At 47.4% G+C, this 22,367-nt stretch overlaps 1 protein-coding gene across 10 annotated transcripts in view; it reads left to right on the top strand.

Moving 5' to 3' along the window:
- The window catches only part of KCNN3 (potassium calcium-activated channel subfamily N member 3), a 174,898-nt gene that overhangs the window by 72,945 nt on the left and 79,586 nt on the right, over nt 1-22,367 (top strand). The window lies entirely within an intron of this gene.

Raw genomic sequence — 22,367 nt, 5'->3', positions numbered from 1 at the left:
ATTAATAGTATATTAATACAACAAATGTCAGTGTCATATAATTAAATGTTAATTTATCCCAGTAATCTCACCAGGGTATGGCGAGGTGGTGAGGCTGGATGCCTAGAGAGACCAGGATGGGAATTTTATCTCCACCTCTTCTTAGCTTTGTGACCTCAGACGAGTACATTGCCTCTCTAAGCCCCAGGCTCCTCATCTGCAAAGTGGGTACGGTATCAGTTCCTGCTCGTTGAGTTTTCGTGGGGATAAACCTGGGGAGTGCTTGTGATGTGCTTAGCGCTGCGTCTACTTCAGCCTTAGGAAATGCCCTGTAAGTGTTAGCACTTTTCAGCGCTCTTATTATTCCATCAGTGTGAACAATGCTTCCTCTAGAGGCTGCTCTTGAATTAGTGCTATCTTCTTGCCATAAATTATACTGGGGGTATATCCCGAGTAACAGTCACAGAAAAGAGGACCAAGGTTTAAACTCCACCAGGTTCTTCAGTGTGGGATACTTGGAATCAGAAAGCTTAACTTTGTTACTTTCTGCTTCCCAGGGGGTGTTACTAGCATGCTCTCCTGGTCTGTGAGTGGGGATAATGGTATCAGTTCGTCCTGTGGTGAGGACCAGAGAAGCTAGCGATGCCAAAGCCCCTGGCTTAGGGTCTGGTGCATTTCCATGCCTGGCTGCCTTCCTTCCTATGTTTTCAAACCAGGCCTGAGACCAAGAGATGAGTCTTGGTGAGTCCTCTGGGCCTGATGCTTGGCAGCAAAGGAGTGGGCTTAGGGTGGCTGTTGGCTGGTGCCAATGCTCATTTCTACCTAGGAATTGCCCCTGGGCCTCTCAGGGTCGTTTTGTGTGGCATTTGTAGAGCTGAGGGTCCAGTGATGGAGCTGGCTCTTCCCTGGTCCTTTTCAGTTCAGAGCCCATGTGGAGAATCAGAGACAGCTAGGACTGGGCATGCTGGAGAGGGCCTTAGTGAACATCTTTAGACCATCATTTCCTCATCAGACAGAGGAAGAATCTGAGGGCCTAGAGGCAAAGAGACTCACCTCTTCCTCACAGCAAGTTGCAGAGATTTGTTCTGGGTCACAGGTGGGCTCACAGCTCCATGCCTCTGAGCTTTCCAGGTGTCTGGGTCACGCTGACCACTATTCCTCGAACATCTACCATGGGCCAGGCACCATGTCCCCCAGTTAAACTCATTTACCCAAAAGTTAAAGAATGTCTACATTTTTCCAGGCATGGGGGATATCATGAGTGATAAAATGAATGAGACAGGTACAGTCCCCACCCTCATAGAACTTCCAGTCTAGTGGGCAGGAGCAGGGTCAGGCAATCACAGATGAGGCCTCAGATAGGTGAGTGTGAATGCAGGTGAGTGCCACGCACAAAACGGGCAATGATGGAGAATGATGCAAAGGGACATTACTTATTGTTGGGGTTTCAAGAAAGACTTCTTTGAGATGATGATTTGGTGCTGTTTCTGTTGTATTTGATTTATTTGAACAGAAATATGATTTATTTCTGTTCATATCATCTCTTTTCTGTTTGCGCTACAATATTATCTCCCTAGGAAAGCGAGGCTTAGATGGATTAATGAACTTACCCAGGATGATACACCTGGTCAGTGGAGGAGCCAGAATTTGAATCCTACTCTGCCAGACTCCAGAGTCCAAGTTCTTTCCACCATCTGTGCTAGTCTCCAGGAATTAGGATAACCCTGCCCTACAAGTTCTTAGAAATATGAAGATCATCGATATGAGCATTAAACCCCTCACCCTGCCAAGGCCAGGCCCTCTCTGCCTCCTGTTCCAGGTGAAGGATGAGGTAGACTATCCGGGTGGCCTTTCCAAGGACTGGCCTCATTGAAGTGATATGACACTGTCCCTGGGCCAGCCTTTTTAGGTCACAATTTGTCCCAGGCTCTTTATGAAGTCAGGCATAGCATTCCTTGGTTCCACAGGCAAACCAGGCTGATGCACTTGTGTCCCAGCTCCCAAATGCCTTTTTCATTTCCCCGTTACTGATTGTTTCAATTCCACCAGCCTCGCTGGAAAAAAACGCTTTCATTCATCACAAAAGCAAACCACACAGTCAAAAGCCACATCCTGTCCCCTGGGCAAGGCTCTTTTCCTGCCGCATGATTGACAAGTACCCAGCAGCACTCCGCACACCTGTGATTGCTGTGCACTTCAACCACTGGGGCCGTGATGCTGGGCTGGGGACGGTGGGGGCGCTAGGTCCTCCCCTAGTGCTCCTGGCTTCAGACAATTCTGAGCCTGCGCTTTATGGCCATAATCGGTGCTTGAATCATGACTTGTCTCCCAAACTGCAACTGGCTCAGAACAATCCATGCACCTAAATCTTTCATTCAGTTAAAAATTACATTGAGACATCTATGTCTGCATGAAAGTTTATCTGTCTATCATCTATTTAACTATTCATCCATCCATCCATGCATGGTCGGGTGTCAACTGTATGTCAGGCACTGCGCTAGGCTGATGGGAAATACAGAAATGTGTGATTTGCCAACTCTGTGGACTGTAATTCAAGGAAGACAGACTAATAACTAAGAGCTGTGCAGACTAGGGAAAGGGCAAAGGAATCAGATATGGAGTGGAGACCAAGATAAGGCTGGGCTTTCATGAGTTTATGATCTCTTTCTCTGTCTTTGCTGTTTATTGTCTGAGATAAAATGCTGTTTTAAAAAAAAGAAAAAACTTTTAATTTTGTGTTGAGGTATAACTGATTAACAATGTTGAGAGAGTCTCAGGTGAACAGCAAAGGAACTCATCAATACATATACATGTATCCATTCTCCCCCAAACTCCCCTCCCATCCAGGCTGGCACATAACTTTGAGCAAGTGTTCCACATGTTGTACAGGGTCCTTGTTGGTTATCCAGATAAAATGCCTTTTGGTTGCACTGTTCACTGTCTCCACTCATCTCCCCACACTGGTCTCTGGTGGAGTGTTAGGGCAGCCTCCACTAGTACCCCTGTCTCCTTGCCCGCCCTCCCTCACCCCTCCCCACCCACATTGCTGCTGAGGAATCCTGTAGCCACGTCTGACCTTGCCCTTGTCTGAACGCCTTCAGAAGCTCCTCGCTGTCCTTTGAGTGCAGTCTAGACTCCCCGGCCTGGCATACAGGGTGCTCTGGGAGTGGCCCTGTCCTCTCTGCGGCCACGTCTGTGCCATTTCTTCCTCAGATGCTGTGCCAGTTCCCCTGGGTTGTTCTGTACCCAACTCTTCCGCATCTCTGGGCCTTTGCACGTGCCACCCCTCCTCCTGAGGGCCCTTCTCTACCTTGGCTGATAGGGGAATATCTACTCGTCTCTGTAGCCTGAGCTGCCCCAGGCTGGGGGGGCCTCCCTGACCTCCCTGATAGGAGCTGCTGTGCCCCTTTCAGTGACCCTTTCTCAACCCCAGGCACACAGACCTCTCTTATTGTGCCTCTTGTGCCAACTAGTCCTCTATTTTTAAAATTATTTACTTTTGGCTGTGTCAGGTCTTAGTGACAGCACGTGGGACCTTTTTGCAACATGCAGGATTTTTCACTGCAGTCTTCTCTCTAGTTGCAGGACGAGGGCTCAGTAGTTGCCGTGCATAGACTTAGCTGCCCCACGGCATGTGGGATCTTAGTTCCTAGATCAGGGGTCGAACTGGAGTCCCCTACATTGCAAGGCGTATTCTTAACCGCTGGACCATCAGGGAAGTCCCCACCCAGTCCTCTGGTTACATGACGGTCTCTCTTAGTGAGTTCTTAAGAGTATCCGGGCCCAGCTGCTCTGAGTTCTCTAGGCCTTATACAGTGTCTGACAGAAGACATGTCTCATGAAGTGTTTGGTAAATGAGTGAATTACCTACAGTTTCCCCTGACCTGTCAGATGTGAACTGGAGAGGTCACCATCAAAGAAGCCTTCTCTTCAGGCTGCGGTCAGCAGGCAGGGACCTATCTCTGTCCCAGCAGAGGCACCTCTGCTGTCTGCTCTATTTTGTCCTCCTATGTTTAACAAATGCTTTCTTTCAGGTGGCCAGCCTACTAAGGGTGGCCGGGTTCTTTCCTCAGAAGCCAGTCAAAGGAGGACGTGGCTCTCGGACCACAGCCTAGTGCTGGAACTTCCATTTTTTGTTTGACTAATAGCTGCACAGGTAGCCTGAGACCACAAAGACTGGGACCTGGGCATTGCAGGTCCCCTGTTATCTAGGATGCCATTTTCTCACAAGACTCCATTAGCAGTATTTTAGAGAACATTCTTGGAGAAGGCAATGGCACCCCACTCCAGTACTCTTGCCTGGAAAATCCCATGGATGGAGGGGCCTGGTAGGCTGCAGTCCATAGGGTCGCCAAAAGTCGGACACGACTGAGTGACTTCACTTTCACTTTTCACTTTCATGCATTGGAGAAGGAAATGGCAACCCACTCCAGTGTTCTTGCCTGGAGAATCCCAAGGATGGCGGAGCCTGGTGGGCTGCTGTCTATGGGGTCACACAGAGTCGGACACGACTGAAGTGACTTAGCAGCAGCAGCAGCAGAGAACATTCTGGAAAAATGTGAATGACCAAAGGTGACACCTGCCTCAGTAACTTAGATATAGGCTTATGGAAATATCTAGCTGTGGAAAGTCCAGCCACGACCACTAACTGGGAAGAAATGGCCTCCTTTATTCCACAGAGTACTTGGCCTCACAGACTGGGCAGGGAACAGCTGTCTAGCAAGTCAATGAACAAGCCCGCCTGCCTCCTCAGAGCAGAGCTGGCCAGCACGTGACAGGCATGCCACTGGGATCCCATCTACACCCAGGGCAGACATGATTAATGGATCCCAGGACCCTTTCTAGATGAGCTCAAATGTCTGCCCAGAGTTCTTCTCACTGAGCACTCCAGGCAGGCATCTCCAGTCTTCGGGAGCTGGCCTGAGAAAAGAGCCTCACCCTCTCTGCACTGTGCTTCCTGCCTCCTGCTGCTCCCTAACACTTGATGGCCAGGTTCCCGTGTACGGTGCTCCTGTGACTCTGCGATTCAACCATGGACCATGTGCCTGTCCTTACTGGGCCTAACAATTGTTTCTTCTCCACACTCCAAGTCTTTTCTCCTCTTAGAGAGTCTCTGACCTTGTCAAGAGGACCCAGTTCCTCCCCCTAAAAACTGGTCTTTCAGGAAAGGCCTGTGGAACCACTTACATGGAGGACCAAAGAGAGTCTCTTCCACCTGGTGTGAGCTCTCTTAAGGTATACTTCAGTTTTTCATCCTTCAAGTGTTTATTGAATACCTAGTATCAATAAATGGGGTAAACAATGGAGATAGAAACAAGTATGACCTCTGCCCTCAGGCAGCTTACAGTCTTATAACAGATCAGACTTTAGTAAGACAGTTGCACAAAGAAGTAAAATTGCAGCTATAGTAAGAGTTGAGTGCCTAGGACTGACTCAGTCGATGGGAGGATGAATAGGTTCTAACTTGGCAGAGAGAAGAAAAGAGCATTCCATGCGAAGGGAACAGCATTGCCCAAAGGTCCTATGCCGGGTAGAAGAACAGCATGAACTCCTGAAAGATGACTTGAAGTGGAGACAGCAAGGGGCCTGAAATGCAAAGAGATTTGCATTTGCAAATGGTTGAAGTAGAGACAGCAAGGTGGTTGAAGTGGAGTGAAGTGCAGATGGGGGTTGTGGAGGAGGGACCCAATCCCTTGGGTCCTGCAGGCCCTGAGAAGATGACTTGTCTTCATTTCACACAATAGGAAACTGGTGGGCGGAACCACTGGCTCTGTGTCTTTAGCGCCTGGGACAGTGCCATGCACTAGTCTGAGGAATGGATAGATCCCGTCAGTGAGGGATGAAGGGATCCACGGGTGGAAGGATTGAGCATGGTGAGGGCATGAGGGATGCCCTGTGGGGTACTCACAAACCCTGGAATCCATGCATCCACACATTACCCTCCCCCCACCTCAATGCTGATCCTGGGGGTCTGGTGTAGGCTAGGCTTTTAGCTTTTAACTTCTGGTCTTTGGCATCTCTTGACCAAGTCAGCTAAGTTACTACTCTGCCATTCTCATAGGTCACCGTAGGCATTTTGTGTTCTATTTCTGCCTTTTAACAAAACAGTTGAATAATAGTCCCTGGAAAATCCCATGGACAGAGGAGCCTGGTAGGCTGCAGTCCATGGGGTCTCACAGAGTTGGACACGACTGAAGCGACGCAGCAGCAGCAGCAGCATCCAGAATAAGTTAATATTGATTTGTTGTTTTCCTTTTTATTAAAAGTATTATTAATGATCTATTGAGAATTTGAGGCTTACAGTAATAACCATCATTAATGATAGTTCTTTTATGTGGTCTTTAACTTGCAAATAGGGTTCCCAAGCTTGGTGGCTTTCGTAGGCTGGATTGGGATCTGCCCCCTTAATCTCCCAACCATGCTCCCCATCCTCCCCCTTTGCTTTAATGTACAGAGAGGGAAATCCAGGTGCAAGCTTTTTTCATGTTAGTCTCTCTCCGAGGACATGTGCCCGAGAAACAGGGCCAGTGTTTCTGGCCCTGAGCCTTGGCCATGGGCAGGAAGAACCAGGCAGTTGCAAATTCAACACACCCCTCCCTTTGCAACTTGCCAACTTTTCGCTCACTGGTTTGCATGTCTGACACCTCACTTGGCACATGATTTATTACAGCTTTTAAATATCCCTTTCTTTCTGGATTGAACTGTCGATATCCATTTGGAATGGGAAGGCTGGCTTCTAAGTGTTTGTGGTGAGAATGTTTCTGGATGTGATGGTTTTAAGTTAGGGGCTTCCTGTTCTTAGTGCTGAACCAAGGATCATGGCCCAGGAACCACTCTTGATCTGGCTGGAAATCAAGGAGATGGGGAGGGACACCCCAGCAGCCTCCTGAGACCTGGCTAAAGGAGGGAGCACACGCAGAGAAAACCCTTTAGTCTTGCCAATACCTTTGAGGATAGAAAAACATCACACATCTACCTGGATCTCAGACAGGGGAAGATAGTTCCATCTCAACAGACTGGAAAGAGCTGCAGAATCCACACAGGACTTTCTCTCCTGGATGGATAGGTTGGATTCCATTTTGAAAGCACTTCCCTGGGGAGGGAGGGGAGGTTTTCTCTAACATAATGTCTGTCTCTCTTCTTCTGCAAGGTTTGACAGTCTCCCTAACCAAATTTCCTCTTGCTAGAGTTAAAGCCTCTTAGGGACCAGTTAAACTGGAGTAAAGGATGGCTATAACAAGCAAATTCCTTTTCCTTTTAGAGAGGACTCTGTCTCGTGGATATTACCTGAAGAAACTCATCAGTTTGTTATTACAATACCATTCTGGAATTATAACTGGGAAGGGCTGCAGAAATCCCTGTGAAAATCTTCCATGCTCTGTGTGGCGAGGGCAAGCCCTACCGGTTTCCTGTGGAACATTCTGGTCCCTATTGTTACCCTGTATTTATAGATCAGGCTCCACTAAGAGCCCATCGCCTTCTGTCGCTGGTTGAAAGGCTGTTTAATACAATCCCAACTCAAGGAGGAGGATTTTCCGTGGTTGTAGGAACTTGGCAGAGAGAGGGACACAGAGGGAGCAGAGCACCCTGGGGTGCTGCATGAGTCACCTGACCTCTGCAAAGGGACACCCATTAGCAACATCAGGGCCTTTTGTTTCCTTTCAAGATTCCCACAATGAGTGCCACCCATTTTTACCACAACGGTGGCCAGATTTATTCTCCAGCTCATCTGCCTCCACCCACTCTCAGTTCTGAAGCCTCAATGGTTTCACCCTCCACTGATCATGACACAGGTGCCATGCGCTATTCTGGCTTGGATTTTCTTGCAATCACGTTGTTTTCTGTGTTGTCCCTCTAGCTCAGTGGAAGGATGCTTTTACGAACCAGATATCATCAGCAGGTTGGCAGGTGAGGTGATTTCTGAGGGGCTGGCAGGATGCCCCAAAGGGGTGCAGGTCAGCTCTTGGAGTTTGGTTCTTACCCCTGAATTTATGCAAACAGTAGAGAAGTTTTTTTTAAAAAATCCTCAATATCTTACCCATTCATTTGGCAGCAGAGGGATATAACAGTCAAAAAGCCTGGATACTTTAAGCCAAGGGAGCGGCATGGAGTCACTCTCGAGTTAGAGGGGGCTCAACTTATTTGTAACATTGACATCAGAGCCCCTGGATCCCTTTTGAGATTCCTTTCAAATGGGTGAGAGACCCTCAGTCTTCACCACAATGCATCTGGGTTTATGCTCATCCTATCTGCCTCCATTCATTCCCAATTCTCAGGGCTTTTACTGCTTTTGTTTTTAACCAAGCTTGGGGTAGTTGTTTAACCATCATTGTGGGGCTTCTGGAAATACCAGCTCACAGCTGGGGAGGGTAGTAGCATCATCCACTCAACCCACAGGCAGTCTTGTGTTGAGCCCATTCTGTGCACAGATATGATCCCTACCCTGCAAGGACTCTCAGCTTAGAGGAAGGATCATTAAAAAAAAAAATTAGTAAAGTACACATGGGCTTCCCAGGTGGCTCAGGGGTAAGGAATCTGCCTGCCAATGCAGAAGACTCGGGTTGACTCCCTGGGTGGGGAAGATTGCTTAGAGAAGGAAATGACAACCCACTCCAGTAGTCTTGCCTGGGAAATCCCATGGACAGAGGAGCCTGGCGGGCTATAGTTCATGGGATCGCCAAAAGTTGGACACAACTTAGCAGCTAAACAAATAAAAAAATACACATGGCTTAAAGTCTGCCATCCCACCACTTCTAAGAGAACAGTTCAGTAGTGTTTTAAGTGCATTCGCATTGGTGTGCCGCCAGCCTCCTGAGTGCTCTTCGTCTTGCAGAACGGAAACTCTGTACCCACTGAACAGGACCTCCCCCCTCCACCACTAGCCCCTGGAAACCACCATCCTACTTTTAGTCTGTATGAATTTCACTATTCTGGAATTGTACAGTATTTATCTTTTTACAACTGGCTTATTTCACTTAGCATAATGTCCTCAAATTGCATCCATGTTGTAGCATATATCAAAATTTCCTTCCTTTTCAAGGCTGAATAATATTCCACTGTATAATATGTTGCTTGTCTATAGACAGTCTTGGTTATGATGAACAATGCTGCTACGAACATGGGTGTGCAAATACTTCTGTGAGACCTTGCTTTGAAGAGCAAGCATTCTTAACCTGGAGCTCATAAACTCCCAGAGACTATCTGCAAAATTTGATGTGTAAATGCATCTTGTTCTGGGAAAGGCAACTCCATAGCTGTCATCAGGTTTACAGTGGGGTTAAGATGTCAAAAGGGTTCAATCTAGAAGGGAACAAGAGCACCCCCTGCTTCAAAAACCCCTGAGCTCACAATATACCAGATCACTTTGCCACTCACCTGAAATCACTTTACTCTACACCTGAATCACTTTACTATACGTCTGCGGAGAAGGCAATGGCACCCCACTCCAGTACTCTTGCCTGGACAATCCCATGGACGGAGGAGCCTGGTAGGCTGCAGTTCATGGGGTCGCAAAGAGTTGGACACGACTGAGCAACTTCACTTTCACTTTTCACTTTCATGCATTGGAGAAGGAAATGGCAACCCACTCCAGTGTTCTTGCCTGGAGAATCCCAGGGACAGGGGAGCCTGGTGGGCTGCCGTCTATGCACAGAGTCAAACACGACTGAAGTGACTTAGCGTAGCGTAGCGTATACGTCTGAATTTCTTTGCTATACACATGAAACTAATACAATATTATAAACCAAATATACTTCAATAAAAATACATATTAAAAAAAGCTTTAAAAATCCCCTGTGCTCTCTAGAAGTAGGTACAAGAGTGCAGGAGTGAGTCGTCCACATCTAGCATGTGCTGTGCCATTTCCTACCTGAGCGAACCTTGGCAGCTCATTTGACTTCTTGGAGCCTAGTCTTAGAATCTGTAAAAGAGGAATAATGATAACAGCCTCCAGAAATTGTTAGATAGTTAGATGAACACAGTGCAGCAGTTACAAGCATGGAGTGATAGGCTGAGTTGTTGTTGTGGAGTCTCTACATCGTGTCAGACTCTCTGTGACCCCATGGACTGCAGCACACCAGGCTCCCCTGTCCTCCACTATCTCCCAGTGTTTGCTCAAACTCACGTCCATTGAGTCACTGATGCTATGTAACCGTCTCTTCCTCTGCTGCCCCCTTCTCCTTTTGCCTTCAGTCTTTCCCAGCATCGGGGTCTTTTCCAATGAGTTGGCTCTTTGCATCAGGTGGCCAAAGTGTTGGAGCTTCAGCTTCCGCAGCAGTCCTTCTGTTAGGTAGTTAGAATAGGAAAAAGGAGTCCAGAATGGCGGTGGCTAAAAGGCAGGGAAGGGAAAAGCCCACAGAAATAGAACAAAGGAAGGTCTGGAGACTGTGGTGAGGCCCTCAGGTAAAACAAACAGCACTCCTGGCTAGCCCAGTTTACACAGGGCAGGCCCAGGGGGAGGAGAAAAAACATATAAAAAGAGGAGCCAAAGTTGGGCTGGGGGACCTCTCTTCTCTTTGAGTGTTTTGCGTCAGCATGCCCTCAACCTCGAGTATGTATTTTCCTTTACTTTCAAAATAAAACTGAGCTGTAACATGGAGCTGTAACACTGGTCAGTCCAAGGACTGTAACACTGGTCTGTCGCTTCAAATTTTTTTGTGACGAGACAGATCCGAGGAAGTGACAACCTCCCCTGACACTTTCAGTGAATATTCAGGCTTGATTTCCTTTAGGATTGACTGGTTTGATCTCTTTTAGGACTGACTGGTTTGATCTCCTTGATAGGTTGAATAATGGTTCCCTAAAATATCCAGGCCATAGTCCCTGGAATCGGTGTTTTTTTGCCATGTATTACCTTACATGGCAAAAGGGACTTTGCAGATGTGATCAAATTTGGGATCTTAAGATGAGGCGATAACCCCAGATTTTCTTTTGGAATACTAAATATATATAAAATCACAAGTGTCTTTATAAAAGAGAGGCAGAGGGAAATTTGACTACAGAAGAGGAAGTGACAACTGAAGCCAGAGATTGCAGACCTGGAGGGAAGAATCTGTGAGATGCAAAGAAATGGGCTCTCCCCTAGGGCCCCCAAAAGGAGCCAGCCTTGCTCAATGACCTTGACTTTCATCCACTGAGACTGATTTCAGACTTCTGGCTTCCAGAACTGGAAGAGAATAAATTTGTGTTGTTTTAAAGTCACTAACTTTGTGGTAATTTGTTACAGTGGCAATAAAAACTAGTATGTATGGACTCTGGAGCCAGACTGTGTGAGTCCCTCCAAGCTTCACCATTTCCCAGCTATGTGACCTTAGGCTGATCTCTTTGATTTCGGATGGTAGCTTGCAAAACCTTAGTTCCCTGGGAGGAAACTGAACTCCTGTCACCTGGGTAGCAACAAGGAATTCTGTCTTCTAGACCATGGGGGCTGTTGACTAGAATCTAAATCCCCAGTCCTTGTCTACCTTGAAAGGAAGAATAAGACAAGAAGAATGTATAGGGGAAAGAAAAGCCTATATTAGGAAAGCAGAGTATATACAGAAAGACCATGAGGGAACTCAAAGAGAGAGTCATCAGAGTCACCCCTTTGGGAAGTTTAAATCCTTTATAAGGGGCAGTCTTCCAGGTGTTTGTCTTCTCCTTGGCCAATGGTCTTCTGTTGACCCCATGGCTACTCTGGTTCAGGATACTCCCTAGGTGTACACACACCCCTCCATCAAGATGGGTTTCATTCCAATGAGATCTGGGAGGGACAGTGGCAAGACTTACTATGGTTTGGCATGCCCTGCCTTTTTGACCCTGTGAAATCTATTTGTGCATGTATAGTGTCTCCCTTGCCCTAAGGATGGGAAATATGTGACCTCTTGATCTCTTAACAGAGTTTAGCCCTTCTCTGTTCCTGCCATAAAAGTGTCCAGTGTCCGGTTATCCACCCTATTCCTGTTGTTGTTTCTTATATCGAAGTGCAGATCTCAAAATGTAGACAGCAGTCTGGTCATAAATATGTAGCCCGGAGCCCATCTGTCTCTTGCCTCAGGAAATGTAGACAGGGGGCTGGTAGTAAATGTCCAGCCTGGAGCCCATCTTTTTCTCGCCCCCGGAAGTGTGAACAGGAGGCCAGTTGTAAATGTCTAGCCTGGAGCCCATCTATTTCCCTCCTCAACTTAATCTCATCAGGCCTCAACTTCCTCATCTTTGCATGGGGATAATAATAGGGCTCACCACATAGGGTTGTTATGAGGCTAAAGGAAGTCAATACTGTATAGCATTGAGAACAGTGCTTGGAGCCTGGTAAGTAACGTACATGCATTTGTTAAATAAAATACCTACAAAGCCTGTAGGTGCCCCTGGCTGACAGGTCATCTGACAGTGCCGACTGACACCGGTTTGGCGGGTTTGGTGTGCTCTGCAGAGCCCATTGAAGAAAACCAGGGAGTGTGTGGTGCCTTTCAGAAAGACCATCAGCCGTTTTGGTTCACGGACAGCATGGATGCCTGCAGGGTGAACGAGAGTTCTCTGCTATAGTGACGGCCCCACCCACTGTCTTCCTTGAAGCATTAATAGTTGTTCCTCTAATAGCTGGTCAAATAAGTTGGAGAAACAGCATTTCAAGGCTGACTGGCTTTCCTTTCTTTGGAAATTCTTGAACATTTAATATTCAGATGAACCCAGTGAATCTCCATGAGGCATTTCCCAAACATGGGCCACTGGACCCCTTTTCATGGCACTTCCTACAGAACTAGGGTCTTACAGAACTCATTTCAGATCAAGTCTAGAAGCCTGGGGCTGCCATAGAAGGTGAGAGAGCGGAGGACAGACAACCTGAGATGGAGTATCAGGTCCTATTTGCCTGACCTCAGAACAATCTAGAAAATATAGGTGCTGCTGTAGCTGTACAGACATACACCAGATGTCAGAAAGTATTACAGACAGACCCACTCCTGTCACTTTCAGGGCCTGGGGCTAGCCTTGAATGGGGGCACCCATTCACCTAGCACCCCATCCCTAGCATGTCCCCTCCCCCTACTCCCTGGACTCATCAGTACCCTAAGGACTCATGTAGACGCCTTAGCACTCAGGTCCAGGCTCCATCCCACCCCGCTCTCAACTGCCCCTTGGCTACCTCTCAGGCCTCAGGCCACATCTATAAGCAGCTGTGGCCTGCCTGCCAGAGGGCAGACGGGGAAAGAGGCAGTGGGGGCCCTAGAAGCCAGCTCAGAGAGAGAATTCAGATGCCTGGACATCTGAAGTGTGGTTGACAAGGTGGGGGTAGATGGGGCACTTGGCATCTGTGGGTTCCTGTCTCCGTGGGATGCGGTGTGACCAGAGGAGGCATGAGCTATGCCCTCTCTTTGGGGTGGCCTGGAGCAGGAGCCAGCGGAAGTCTAGGTACAAGGCGACAGGTGTGGGCACCGACATGGCAGTGTCACAAGGTCTGAGCTGCAGGTAGGGCTCTTCCTCTGCTCCAGTCACCAAGCTGAGCCCCTCCATAGCCTTGTCCTTGGTGATGTCTGGTGACTTCTGAGCTCCCAGCTGGGCAGACACTTGCATCCTAATCTGTGCTGTAACCCAGGGGGCCCATCTCTGCACCTGGCACCCTGTGGGCACATCCCCAGTGACTCTGCCACGAGCAGTCACCCATGGCCCCTACCCGCCATAAGTGGAGGAAAAACAGTGTAGCTCAATTTACGCTATGAATTGTGGGCGGAGGGCCACTTCTTCTCACAGGAAGCCCGGGCCTCTGCCCACGGTGGGCGCTCAGGGCAGGCTGCTGACTAACAAGGCTTTCAAGGCCTGCAATGTTAACGTGCCTAAGAGGTGGGCCTTGAGATAAGTGCCTTTGCTAATTTTTGTACATGAGAAATATTTTTCACAGGGTGGTTTAGTCAGAAGAGCTATGGAACAGGTAATGAAATTGGCCTTGTATTAACACTGTTCAGTAGGTCTTGTTCACAGTGTCCTAGTAGGGTGGGAGGTTCCTAGGGGCCTCGAAGCTCTATGCGGAAAATTACAAAGCAGCCAAGGCTCAGGGATTGTTGTCCCTCCAAGAATGGCCATGCTTAAAACATCCCTACTAGGCTCAACTAGTGGCTTCCCCCAGGCCAGTTCTTTTTAAGAAAACACTTTATTGGGTTTTCAAAATTACCAAAGCTTGTTTTAACACAGAAGAATGTTATAATTATTAAAGGGAAAAAAGATCAATAGTTTCCCTGACTCCCACCCCCTTACCTCCTCGGAGGTGCTGGCGTTAACAATTAGGCAATTAATTAGTGGGCTTTTACCATGTTTTCGTGTGTGTCTCCATATACAAAAATATATCAATATGTATAAAAGAATAGAATATAGGGGGATTTTTGTTTTCATATGTTGGTGTTCGCTTTTTTTTTTTAAAAAGAGGAATCACATTCACCCATTATGCTGCAATTTTCTCTTTTGACTTAATATCACAAATGTTTTCTAAGTCCATACAAATAGATCTACTTCATTAAAAAAAAAAAAAAAAAAACAGCTACATAATGTTCCACAGTGTGAGTATAATAATTCATTCAGCTGTTTCTCTGTTGTGTATTCAGGCCGTTTCCAGGTTTGGTTTTTAATTATTAGTAGGTCTAATAGCAGTTCTTATTAGCAGTTTTCTTATAAATATTCTTTAGTTTCTCTATCTTGCACATATGTTGCAAAAGACTATTTTACCATGGGAGAATTATAGAAATGGTGGACAGTGAAAATGGTTTTCTTTACCATCACACTGATAAGAGCTTTGAAACCTTAACTTGTCACACTTTCAGAGTATTTGCCCCCAATCACACTTTCATTTGGACAGCCTGCATCTCCTGAGCTCTGTGCGTGGCCCGGGGGTGGCGCAGTGCCCAAGAAGACAGTCTGTCCTCAAAGAGCCATGTGTCGGTATAAGTGCAGTGTAGACAGGCAGATAGACCAGAGCATCTGTGATGCAGCTCGCCGGGAGGGCTAGAGGATTAACAGAAGACACTGTGGGCTCTGGGTTCAAATCCTGCCACTACCACTCACTTGATATTGTGGTCTTGGGGAAGTTGGCTCATCTGTAAACCAGGGAAGATAGTAGGACTTTCTTATTTATTTATGGTGGCCCTGGGTCTTTGTTGCTGTGCTCGGGCTTTCTCTGCTTGCAGTGAGCCGGGGCTACTCTCTAGTTGCGGTGCATGGACTTACTGCAGTGGCTTCTCTGATCGCAAAGCACAGGCTCTAGGCATGCTGGTTTCAGTAGATGCCCCACAGCAAGTGAAATCTTCTAGGACCAGGGATTGAAGCCATGTCTCCTGCATTGGCAGGCAGATTCTTAACCACTGGACCAGTGGGGAAGTCTCAGACTTTTCTCATGGGGCTGTAGTGAAGACAAAGAGGGTTAATGTAAAGAAAAGTACTTTGGACCAAGCCAGCAAGTCAGAAGCTCTGAGGGGCTGCAGTTGCTGTTTGCAGCAGCCTGCCTCTCTGTGGGGAGACTGGGAAAGCTCCTGTGAGGGTGGACATTTCAGTTGATTTTGGAGATGAGCTGAAGGGTATTTTTGTCTGTTGGGGAAAACAAGCACTCCCCACCCACCACTAACACCTGGTCCTGACCTGGTTCTTCTGCACCCCAGGTGGTTGAAAGATTCAGAAACCTCTTCATTTTTAGTTTCAAAAACACCCTCTGGGCCAGGGTTAGAGAGTTTAATCCCCAGTGGTAAACAAGTTTGTGTTACAATGGAGCTGGGTCTGGCAGCCCCAGTGATCATGCCGTTACCCCGAAAACATTCAGCAGGATCGATTCATGTGTCAAAACGAAATGGAAACTTATCAGAAACTTCCTGTTGAGAAAACGATTCTTCTTACCCCAGACTTAGCAGATATTCAGAAACCTTCTAACTCCCCAATCTGCTAAGGCAGGTAGAGACCCAGAAATACCCTCCAGCCTGGTCTGAGTGGGCAAGTACCTGGGGCTGGCCCCCCTCACATAGCCCAGAACCAGGATATAGTGGTTAAGATTACAGCCTTTGGAACCTGTCTTCCTGGCTCTAGAGCCTATGTATGCATGCTCTTTATTAACTGTATGCGTGCATGCTCAGTTGCTTAGGTTGTATCCAACTCTTTGCAGACCCTGTGGACTGTAGCCTGCTGGGCTCCTCGGTCCTCTTGCCGGGGGATTTCCAGGCAAGAATACTGAGTGGGTTGCCATGCTCTCCTCCAGGGGATCTTCCCCACCCAGAGAGCGAACCCACATCTCCTGTGTCTCCTACATTGCAGGCAGATTCTTTACCCACTGAACCACCCTGGGCTCCTTGGTCCTCTTGCTGGGGGATTTCCAGGCAAGAATACTGAGTGGGTTGCCATGCTCTCCTCCAGGGGATCTTCCCCACCCAGAGAGCGAACCCACATCTCCTGTGTCTCCTACATTGCAGGCAGATTCTTTACCCACTGAACCACCCTGGGCTCCTTGGTCCTCTTGCTGGGGGATTTCCAGGCAAGAATACTGAGTGGGTTGCCATGCTCTCCTCCAGGGGATCTTCCCCACCCAGAGAGTGAACCCACATCTCCTGTGTCTCCTACATTGCAGGCAGATTCTTTACCCACTGAATCACCCAGGAAGCCCCTATTAACTGTTTGGCCTTCAACAAATTAGTTAATCTCTTTTAGCCTCAATTTCCCTTTCTGTGTAATCGGAATAGTAATACCTATCCCAGAGCCCTAACAAAGACTCAGGCATGATCTGAGTGAGATCGTGCCTGTAAAACATACAGCATAGGGCCTGGTACACAATGAGGCTGCAAGATCTGATGTCTGGTATTATGGTTGTCGACGGAGATGGCCACCCTGCCTCTCTCCACCTCCCCTGAAATTGGGGCTAGCATGCCAGACCTTCTGACCATCCTTCCCAGATGCTATTTGAGAACTGGTTCTGTGATGGCATAGGGCACATGGACTGGGAGATTCCCAAGGGATGCACCTAACGCTGCCTGGGGTTGGGAAGAGGCCAGCTAAGATGTGTGGAAAAGAGAGATGCTTGATCTGGGCTTTCGAGAATGAGAAGGAAGGAGTTCTTTGGCGATCCAGTGAAGACTCTGTGCTCCCAATACCAGGGGCCTGGATTCTATCCCTGGTCAGGGAACTAGATCCCACATGCTGTAACTAACAGTTCGCATTCCACGACTGAAGACTCCACATGCTGCAACTAAAAAAAAAAAAAGCTCCTGCACGGGTCACAGTGAAGATTGGAGATCCCACGTGTGGCAACTAAGACCCGGTGCAGCCAAATAAATATTTTTTTAAGTTATATTTTAAAAAGAATGAGAAGGAGCTCCCTAGTGAAGAGGTTGAGAAGAAGGAACAGCTTGTACAGAACTTCCAGGAACAGAAGTTTGAAGATCATGAGTAACTTGGTTTGGCTGGAATGAGATGCTGGGTTTGTGGGGGGCAACAGCTGGGACCATGTGGGGAAGGGCCCTTTTGCCAAGTACAACTGGGAGGTTGAACTTGATTCTGAATACTCTGGGGAGCCATTGAAAGACTCCAAGAAGAGAAATAACACACTTTGGTTTGCATTTTAAACCATTTGCTCTGGTAGTAGGGTGGAGGATGGATGGGGTAGGCCATGGTCAATCTAACCCAAGCATTATCTAGGGTCATATTGTCCTTACTGCTTCTAATTGAATTGGACATGAACTCCCACCCCAAACAAGGAGGGGACCAGTGTTTCTCCACAGGTCTCTGGGGATTCTTGGGAACTTTCATTTCTCTTACCAGCTCCTTTGATGCCACACTCCTGGCTTCTGCTGAATTTTTCAGTTCCATCCTGCACATAGTGACCCCTGTAGGCACTGAGTCACCTCCTGGTCGGTCCCTTCATTCCTACAGGACCCATGATCAAGGTCAGATGTCTCTTTGGGTAGGGGGGAAGGGGGAGGGTCTGATGCTGCTGGTGGCACAAACACCATGGCATTGAACTTTGCATAGTGTTGTATTGGGAAGTCTCATGACTGTTCCTGCTTCAGGGGGGAGTGGTCAGCGGCAGCTGCTGCTCAGCACGTTCTGCTCTCCCTGCTGGGCTCAGGACTGGCTGCAAGGAAATGAACACAATTGTCTTACTTCCACAGAGACCAGTGTGGACTGCTAATCACAGTGTGGGTTTCCCAAGGTGGTGCAGACCTAGCCTGTTTTCATTGTGTATTGATCCTGTGGTCAGTGAAGGTTCTTGTGAGAAATGACTATTTCAAACAGTGAGCCTGAGTTTTCTTTAGAATAAAATCAACTAAAGCCCAAACTGCTAGTCTCCAACACAGAGGGTCCTGCTTGGTGGATGGGCAGGTGAAAGGCACATGGAATGCAGGGCCCTGGGCAGTTGATTTAACCTTACCGGGTTAGTCTCTCCATCTGTAAAATGGGCATGATATTACTTCTTTACAGAAAGATCGTGAAGTTGCAATGAGGTAGTGTGTGCAAAATCACTTGACTTGTCCTGTGGTTGGGCTTTAGGGTAATTTGGACACATGAGGACACTACTGTGAACTGAATTGTGTCCCCCCAAAATGCATATGTTGAAGCCGTAACCCCCAATGTAACTATATTTGGGGAAAGGGTCTTCAGGAGGAATAACAGTAGCCTGATCATATAGGACTGTGGCCTTATAAGAAGGAGATCTCTCTCTTGCACACACTCTCTCTGCCATGTGAGAACACAATGAGAAGGAGACTGTCTACAAGCCAGGAAGAGAGCCCTCACCAGAACCCAGCTATGCTGACTACTTGGATCTCAGACTTCCGGCCCCCAGAACTATGAGAAATGGACAGTTCTGTTGCTTAAGCCATCCAGTCTGTGGCACTTTATTATGGCGGCCCAAGCTGACTGGATGAAAGAAGACTGAAACAACTCAGTGGATCTGGGGAAAATTCCATGCCTGTGCATCTATCATCTCTTGCAGTAGACCCAAAGCACCTTGATATCCAGTATCACACGTTATTCCTCATTGTAACTGGAGGCCAACTGGTCCAGCCAAAGGTTTTCCAACTGAAGTGTTCTATGGAGGGGTGTCGGCCACCACACAGAGCTAGGTGGAGGAAGAGGTGAATGAGTTGGCTTTGAATGCTCTTTCCTACCCTTTCAGCCAGAAGAGTTGTGAGTTTATCTGTTTCCCATATTGGGCTTTTATGAAAAATCTTATTAGAAAAAAGCAGCTCCACAGCTAGGAGAAGAGGGGAAACCACAAATTGGATCCAACCCTTCATGTTACAGATGAAGAATTTGAGGACCAGAGAGGGAAAGGGCCTTGCCCATGCACAGATGGTCAGTGGCAGAACACTGTATCCCCAGTGGTGCTATGGTCAGGTACCATTCTTGTTAACAGTTCTTGTTATGTGAGTGAAAAACACTGGCTTTCTCAAACGCTATAATTTGGCTTTCACTGTCTAAGAAATGGGGATAAGAAAGGGCTTATAGGGGACTTCTCTGGTGGCTTAGTGGTTAAGAATCCACCTTGCATGCAGGGGATGCAAGTTCGGTCCCTGGTTGGGGAACCAAGATCCCACATGCATGCATGCTGAGTCGCTTCAGTCACATCCAAGTCTTTGTGACTGTATGGATTATAGCCTGTCAGGCTCCTCTGTCCATAGGATTCTCCAGGCAAGAATACTGGAGTGGGTTACCATGCCCTCCTCCAGGGAATCTTCCTGACCCATGTCTTCTGTGTCTCCTGCCTTGCAGGCTGATTCTTTACCACTAGACCCACCTGGGAAGCCTAAGATTCCACATGTGGTAGAGAAAGTAAGCCTGTGCGCCACAATTAGAGAGTCTGTGAAGTGAAAAGTGAAAGTCATTCAGTCGTGTCTGACTCTTTGCAACCACATGAACTGTAGCCCGCCAGGCTCCTCTGTCCATGGGATTCTCCAGGCCACAATACTGGAGTGGGTAGTTGTTCCCTTCTCCAGGGGATCTTCCCAACCCAGGGATTGAACCCAGGTATCCTGCATTGCAGGCGGATTCTTTACTGTCTGAGCCACCAGGAAAGTCCAAAAACACTAGAGTGGGTAGCCTATCCCTTTTCCAGGGGATCTTTCTGACCCAGGAATCGAACCAGGATCTCCCACATTGCAGGTGGATTCTTCAGTGCACCACAACAAAAGATCCCACGTGACACAAGATCCTGTGTGCCTCAACTAGGACCCAGTACAGCTGAATAAATAAAGATTTACAAAAGACAAGTATAATTACCAAAAAAAGAAGAAAAAGGCTCAAAAGTCCCTGTGGGGTCTCATGCCCACTGCAGGAGGCCAATGGTGAACTCTGCCAGGGACATGCAAGAGAACTCTGGCCAGGCCATAGAGTCACCAAAGGACATTACACATGAGCCAGTAAGTCACAGCAGTTTCTGAGGGAGAAGGTTTCTTCTTAGAAAGACACAGAGCTGGTGAGCATGGACCCTGACCCTCTGAGAGTCTTGGTGGTAGAATGATGGACTTTTGTGACAGGCCCCTCACTTGCTGACTTCTTTTCTACCTTCCCTTCTTTTCCTTCCTCCTTTTCTTCAGCCACTAAATTTATGTTAACCATTACTGCAAACCCAGGCGTTCATTTCATCACTGGCAATCAGTTCTTGTCCTTGGGGAAACCTAATTAGGTATTACAGGACTTTTGATGTCGTTTCCATGGAAACCTCCATAGTAATGGTGTACATGCAGAATATATGCTCCAGGGAGTTTGGAAAAAATACATATATATTATTACTGGTTTTTAAGAAAATCTTTAATTTTTTTCCTCTTGCTTTTTTCCTGCATATATATATTTTAAATCATGGAAATTTTCCCTGGAGTTTTTCTCCCACAGAGAAAACAGTAGAGAACACAAAGGGCCTTTCCCATCTTCTCTCCTTTAATTAAAAAAAACTGATAGTTGTACAAGAATGAAAGTTTTTTGGATCGGTCAGAAAATGTCTAAGCAGGATCTCCCCTAACAGCTGAGAACATTTTGAGAAAAAATATTGCTTAAATAACTTGAAAGGCTTCAAGTCTTTCAAAATAGAATGGGGAAACGAGCAAATTCAGTGAATCTATTCCAGACGTATTTACACTAAAAAAATAAAAGGCGGGTTCCCTGGTGCAGTCTCCTCTGTTAGGTTGATAGTGGGGGCTTCAGGACAGTCTCCTTGTCTCCCCGTCAAGACAGCCTGTTCCCAGCCCTGCAGCTAACACACGATGGGCTCCAGAGCTTGTACGTGAACCGACCTCTCCAGAGGTGACCAGATGGCCCTTCAGGGTTGACTCCCATGGGGAGCTAGTGAATCACATGATTGCTCTGTGAGAAACTCCAGTGAGGGAAGTGTGCAGACCTGGTCCAACTGAGGTGGGGATGCAGATGGAAGGTGAAGAGAGAGAGAGAGCTTGTTAAGCACTCTCATGCCACAGCTAAATTCAAAGGTTCTGGAGAACCCGTCAATTACTGAACTGTTTTCTTTGAAACCTCTAATTGACCACTCAAGGATGGAATATCCACAATGACCTCTTTGGTAGCTGCCAGCTGATCAATTTACCCCCCAAATTTGCCAAGAAGATTCACTGCTCCTAAGAGTCCCTGCAGTTTTTCTCTTCCACACCTGATAAATTCTGTTTTGCTTTTGTTCCTTGATTCAGTCTACCAGTTGACTTCCACACGTATGAGAAACATGTTGCATGCAAAATAACTCAAATGCTTGCAAATTAATTTTTTAAATGCTTTGAGTTTTCTTTGATATATGAAATATGTGTCCCCTATGTGGTGTAGGGGTCAGGGAAGCTGGCATGGCCCTTGATCATGATCCCCTCTTCATCCAGTTGCCCAGTTATTGAGATAGACTGGCCAGCCCTGTCTGATTAACCATGCTGGCTGGGAGGGTGGGAGTGGAAGTTCCTTCTACGGGCTGTGGCCTGAGAAGCTGAAAGGGAAATGTTAGACATGGCAGGCACATCACCCAACGTGTAACATGTGTGTTAAGTGAAGGCGTGAGTTAGATTTGTTTATGTATTGGTTTTGTTGCATGACAAAGCACACCCCATATTAATGACTTAATAATCATTTAGCTCACGTTGGTGTGGGTCAGCAGTCGGGGCAGGGCTCAGCATGGTAGTTCTTCTGCTGGTCTCACCTGGGGTGAGCTTCTGTCATGCAGCTTGTCGAGGAAAGCCTCACTCTTACGTCTGGCAGCTGTGTTGGCATAGGTTGGAGTGACAGGGAATGTGGGGCCCAGTATTACAGCAAGCCCTGCTGCACTGACCTCCTTCAAAGGTCACATTCTGTGTCGTATTCTCTAAGACCCCGCTGGCCAAAGGAAGGCAAATGGCCAGCTTCAGATTCAAGGGCTTGAGAAACGGACTGTACTTCTTGCTGGAAAGCGAAGCAAAGTCACACAC

The sequence above is a fragment of the Bos grunniens genome, chromosome 3, assembly GCF_055505025.1.
Source record: "Bos grunniens cultivar Pamir isolate PY7600 chromosome 3, Bosgru_T2T1.0, whole genome shotgun sequence".
In the NCBI taxonomy this organism is placed as follows: domain Eukaryota; kingdom Metazoa; phylum Chordata; class Mammalia; order Artiodactyla; family Bovidae; genus Bos; species Bos grunniens.
Note: the sequence above shows the minus strand (reverse complement) of the source record. Positions and strands in the feature narration are given on the sequence as shown.